The sequence below is a fragment of the Perca flavescens genome, chromosome 8, assembly GCF_004354835.1.
Source record: "Perca flavescens isolate YP-PL-M2 chromosome 8, PFLA_1.0, whole genome shotgun sequence".
Lineage (NCBI taxonomy): Eukaryota > Metazoa > Chordata > Actinopteri > Perciformes > Percidae > Perca > Perca flavescens.
Genome location: NC_041338.1, coordinates 19,144,284 through 19,149,864, shown reverse-complemented (window position 1 = coordinate 19,149,864; position 5,581 = coordinate 19,144,284).

The window sequence follows — 5,581 nt, the reverse complement described above, 5'->3', positions numbered from 1 at the left end:
TTTACCCATAAAAAATAATGATTGCTAACATTAACTGTTAACGAAATGCCATTGAAAACCCTTTTTATACCCTTAACGTGATACAGCTACAGATTGAGGTTATAATGTGGATTCTTATTTATGTAACGTTAGTGTTTAGTTTAGTTTAATAGAGATTGTGGGGAAAGTTGGTAGCAGTGCTAACCCTATTAACAGTCGTTGCAACCTAACTTTTGGCACCGTCATATGTTTACTTAACTTTTAGACATTTTTGCCATCACCCACATTGGCAGCACCAAACTTTAGCTCCAAGTTTCATTTGTGCTGGTAATTTAAGTTGAAGTATGAGTTTGTGTTAAGAAGAAACCAGTACTTCTGACAGAATTTGGATTGAGGACCAGCTACCCAACCTGGTATGAGGTCAATGATCTTTAAAGCTCCATTAAATTAAATCCATTAATATTTTTGATGTTCACCATCAGTGTGTAAAATGAAATGGAACCAGCTGAGAATCAGATAGCCCCCAATCCATCTATGCAGCTTTTAACCACTTCTACTTCGGTTTTAGTTCTGGGTAATTCCCTGTGGTGTATGGTTGAGTCTTGTGGCTCTCACCACCGAAAGTATTCAACACCCAAGGGTCATGGTGGGTAATTTTTTTTTCAGAACTACTTTTGCATTTCCCTGCAATATTTTCCCAATTTGCCATTCCCCTTAAAGGTGCAGTAGGTAAGACTTATAAAACTAACTTTCTGTCATATTTGCTGAAACTGACCCTATGTTCAAGTAGAACTACATGAAGCAGGTAATACAAAAATAAAAATCTGGCTCCTCTGATACCACCTACAGCCTGTAGTGCGATTTGCAGGGGGGGTGTCTAACTGTGTGTCAATCACTGCTCATGCACATGCATTCATTCTCCCTTGTGGGGGAGGGGCTTATTCTGAAACCGTTTTGGGTGTTAGCGAAAAGGAGGGAGAGACTGAGAAGTTGTTGATGTTCACATTTTTTGGCTAAGTCCTGGATCTTCGCAATCAGCACCTTTTAATACGTCATTGTCCAAAACAAAGCAATTTATTTTTTTTGACTTACATGAGGATACTTTTTTAAATATTTGTATTCACTTTACTTGCACCGGAGAGGAAGAGGGGCTCCATGTAGATCCCGTTCTGCCATTTCTTTCCACAATCAACCATGGCCAATATAACCAGTATTGCTGCTTTGTACCTGTTGTGGAAGTTTCAGATACGTCTGAAAACAGAAAGACATCATTTCTGGGTTCATACGGAGGTGCACAAAGCTTGGTGAATTTCACCGCCCATAGAAGGCCATTAGACGGCATAGGGGGGCATTTTTAGGCCTTTATTTTCACAGGACAGATAAAGACATGAAAGGGGAGAGAGTGGGAATGACATGCAGCAAAGGGCCACAGGTCAGAATCGAACCTGCGGCCGAGGAGTAAAGCTCTACATGTGTGCCTGCTCTACCAACTGAGCTAACCCGGCCACCGCCCATAGATGGCTACAATTATTTTTTCTTCCATTTCTGATTTACACAATAGCACAATATGTGCTGAATTCTGACATTCATAAAATGTCACTGTTGATGTTCACAATTGATGTTCAGGGGTTACAAAAACAATTGCATAGGCCTACTCTAATATCAGTATTCATATCTTGATAAAACCTAAAGGTTCTCACTAGCAGCCACTGCTTCGATAGTTTCAGACACTACATGGAGGTGCCAATGGCAGTTTGAAACAAAAAAATTATCTTTGACCCAGACTGATGCCGCTGTCAGACCAAATTTACTTACACTAGGGTCATACTCTAGACGAGTGTATCTCCAATGGGGGAACGCATACACCTAAAGGCTGTTTTATGCTTCTGCGTCAACTCCACGCCGTAGCTATGCCGTTACTCCTACGGTGTCGTGACCCTTTCGGAGTTCTGCGTCGGGGTTGCTTTGCATTGCAGTGCATTTCACCGCCATAACGCTAGGGTCTGAGGTTATTTGCGAAGTGTCTGCCAGCCAGTTTATGTTATGTTAGCAAGCAAACTTTAGCACAACTGCCCACAAAGTACTGCTTGCTGCAAAATGCTAATTTCAAAACGTTACTGACATATAGACACTTTACAAACGGGTAACCCGTCATTGTAACCAAAATATGTCTGAGTTTATTTGCAAAGCTTATGTCAGTGAACTAGCATGTTAGTACTCCCCACAGTAGGCTGCTTGAAACACCGACTATCAACACACAGGACGAGTTGACCAATCACAGTCCTTGTGGTCTGCATTGCCTCGACGCAAAGTTACACATTTTTGGGGGTGCACGGCGGAGGGCTCGGAGGGGGGTTTGCGGCAACGCCGAGTGGTCTGCGGGGGTACGCCCTCGATTCGACGCAGAAGCATAAAACAGCCTTAAGGGTATTTTGGTGTACTTCAGGGGGTAGACTATGTGTTTATATATATATATATATATTTTAAAAATGTCAAGCATAATTCCTAAAAGAATTATTCACTTATAATTATAATTAATAAATTTAGTGATTGTAAACATTTCAACGTAGCATTTAAGTTTTTTTTCAGTTACAATAGGCTATGTTGTTCTAAGGTAAATCAGAAACTGATGGCACAGCACTGATTGGGGCCAGCTTTAGGACGTCATAAAGCTAGCCTTTTTTTAGCAAAAATGTTTTGTGCTGGTCAGGGGGTACATGATGAAAAAAATATTTCAAAGAGGCTACATTATTGAAAAAAGAGAACCACTGCTCTATACAACTCAACAATGTCTGACTGGAATGCACTCAACCTTTAAAATCTATTCTTTATTGGTTGCCATATATGTAACACAACAAAAGTTGGCAGCATTATCATGTTGCTGGGCAGCTAGAATTACAAGATGTACAACAACAGGAAATTATAAATGAAAGACTATAGCCTACTATAATCACAATATCAGCCTCTACAAAGTTGATGCCTGCAATAGACACTACATCAAGGAAGGACCAGGGGAACTTCCACATGCTGGCCAGTGTTTGTCATCCATGAGTCAGTCGTTTGAAAGAACATCATGGATTAGCAAATGGAACGCCAGCTAAAGTTAGCCATTTAAGCTGTTACAAACATTTCTTTTGCACTTGGAATTGTCATTGTCTATACAGTTTTGTTTCACATTGATTTAATTAAAAGCTTTATTTGAATGGCTTAAAGATATAATATAAGTAGGCTATTTCTGCATTAAAATGTCTACAAACAACTACCTATGTTTTAGTTGTGTACTTACATTATCCCAAATGTTTCTAACAATGATCAAACCCAAATAATTCTGTAATTTTAGTCAATGACACGGACCGTGTCCTTTGGTCGCCTGTCAATGGTGTCATATTGACCCCTAGTTGCTCTAACTTCTGTCTAAACATGCAAAATGTTGTACACCAGATGACACGTTTGAGAGTGTAAATCATACGTCACGGAATTATACTCAGTACAGTAATCAGTACAGTAATACATAGGCTACATTTTCTGCCACACAGCAACAATAAGCGTGGTTCAATCAGGTGTGGCTTGGTTGCGGCTCATCTAGAGATTCGGCGTGCCTTCTTTTTTTCTGTCTAGCCGTCACACGTCCAGATAGGTGATATGTCCGAGGCGGGGGAAGCAGGGAGCCCAACTCAGCCTACTGGGGGAACCACTACAGCACGCTAAACGGCGGGAAAAACGTGTGCAACCGTATGATTTTTGGCAAATGATCACTTTTTGGCACACTGGTATGTATGTATGTATGTATGTATTCATGTATGTATGTATGTACAGTACTATGCAAAAGTTTTAGGCAGGTATGAAAAAATGCTTAAAACTAAGAATGCTTTCAAAAATGAAAGTGTTAATAGTTGATTTTCATCAATTAACAAAATGAAGTGAATGAACAGAAGAGAAATCTAAATCAAATCAATATTTGGTGTGACCACCCTTTGCATTCAAGACAGCATAAATTCTTACACTTGCAAAAAGTTTTTGAAGGAACTCGGCAGGTAGGTTGTTCCAAACATCTTGGAGAACTAACCACAGATCTTCTGTGGATGTAGGCTTCCTCAAATCCTTCTGTCTCTTCATGTTATCCCAGACAGACTCGATGATGCTGAGATCAGGACTCTGTGGGGGCCATGCCATCACTTCCAGGACTTCTTGTTCTTCTTTACGCTGAAGATAGTTCTTAATGACCTTGGCTGTATGTTTGGGGTCGTTGTCCTGCTGCAGAATAAATTTGGGGCCAATCATACGCCTCGCTGATGGTATTGCCTGATGGATAAGTATCTGCCTGTATTTCTCAGCATTGAGGACACCATTAATCCTGACCAAATCTCCAACTCAATTTGCAGAAATGCAACCCAAAACTTGCAAGGAACCTCCACCATGCTTCACTGTTGCCTGCAGACACTCATTATTGTACCGCTCTACAGCCCTTCTGCTACAGCCAAATATTTCAAATTTTGACTCATCAGTCCAGAGCACCTGCTGCCATTTTTCTGCACCCCAATTCCTATGTTTTCGTGCGTAGTTGAGTTGCTTGGCCCTTGTTTCAATGTTGGAGGTATGGCTTTTTGGCTGCGACTCTTCCATGAAGACCACTTCTGGCCAGCCTTCTCCAGACAGTAGATGGGTGTACCTGGGTCCCACTGGTTTCTGCCAGTTCTGAGCTGATGGCACTGCTGGACATCTTCCAGTTTTGAAGGGAAATAAGCTTGATGTGTTTTTCATTTGCTGCACTAAGTTTCCTTGGCCGACCACCGCCGTCTACGATCCTCAACGTTGCCCGTTTCTTGCTTTTTCAAAAGAGCTTGAACAGCACATCTTGAAACACCAGTCTGCTTTGAAATGTTTATAAGAATTACCTATAATACCTATAAGAATTGATGCTGGTTTGAAGGCAAATGGTAGTAACACCAAATATTGATGTGATTTTAGATTTTTCTTTTGTTCACTCACTTTGCATTTTGTAAATTGATAAAAATAAACACAGCATTTTTTCAGACCTGCCTAAGACTTTTGCACAGTAGGCTAGCCTACTGTTTGTATGTCCATGCACTGGGAACCCACGTTGAATGCATGGGTAAGTAGCTAAATAAATAAATACATACATAGGCCTATGTCTAAATTATTTGGTTTTTAGTATTTATTATTGTCTATTTTCAATCAATTGTTTAACTTGAATGTCGGAAGTTGGAATTTTTGAGTTTCCAGTAAATGTCAACTGGAACATCCACATCCATGAGAACACCCAAAATACAATACACCCATGGGGGAACACCCCCCAAAATCGTTTTTCTCTCCTCACTGACCCAGACATCACAATCCAACATGGCTGCTCCATACTCCAGCATCAACAATACTGTTTGTAACACTTCTGATCTCATTAAATAAGTCGTACACTGTTCATCTTCTATCTGTGGAGATCTGGTGTTTGCATGTGCAAAATAGGCTACCACATAATGCATTGTTATCAACTGATAACTAACAATGGCTACTGGATAGAGCACGGGTCTTAACGATTTTTAAGCCAAGGACCCCTTCCTTATCTTATTTGAAAAAACTTTTAAAA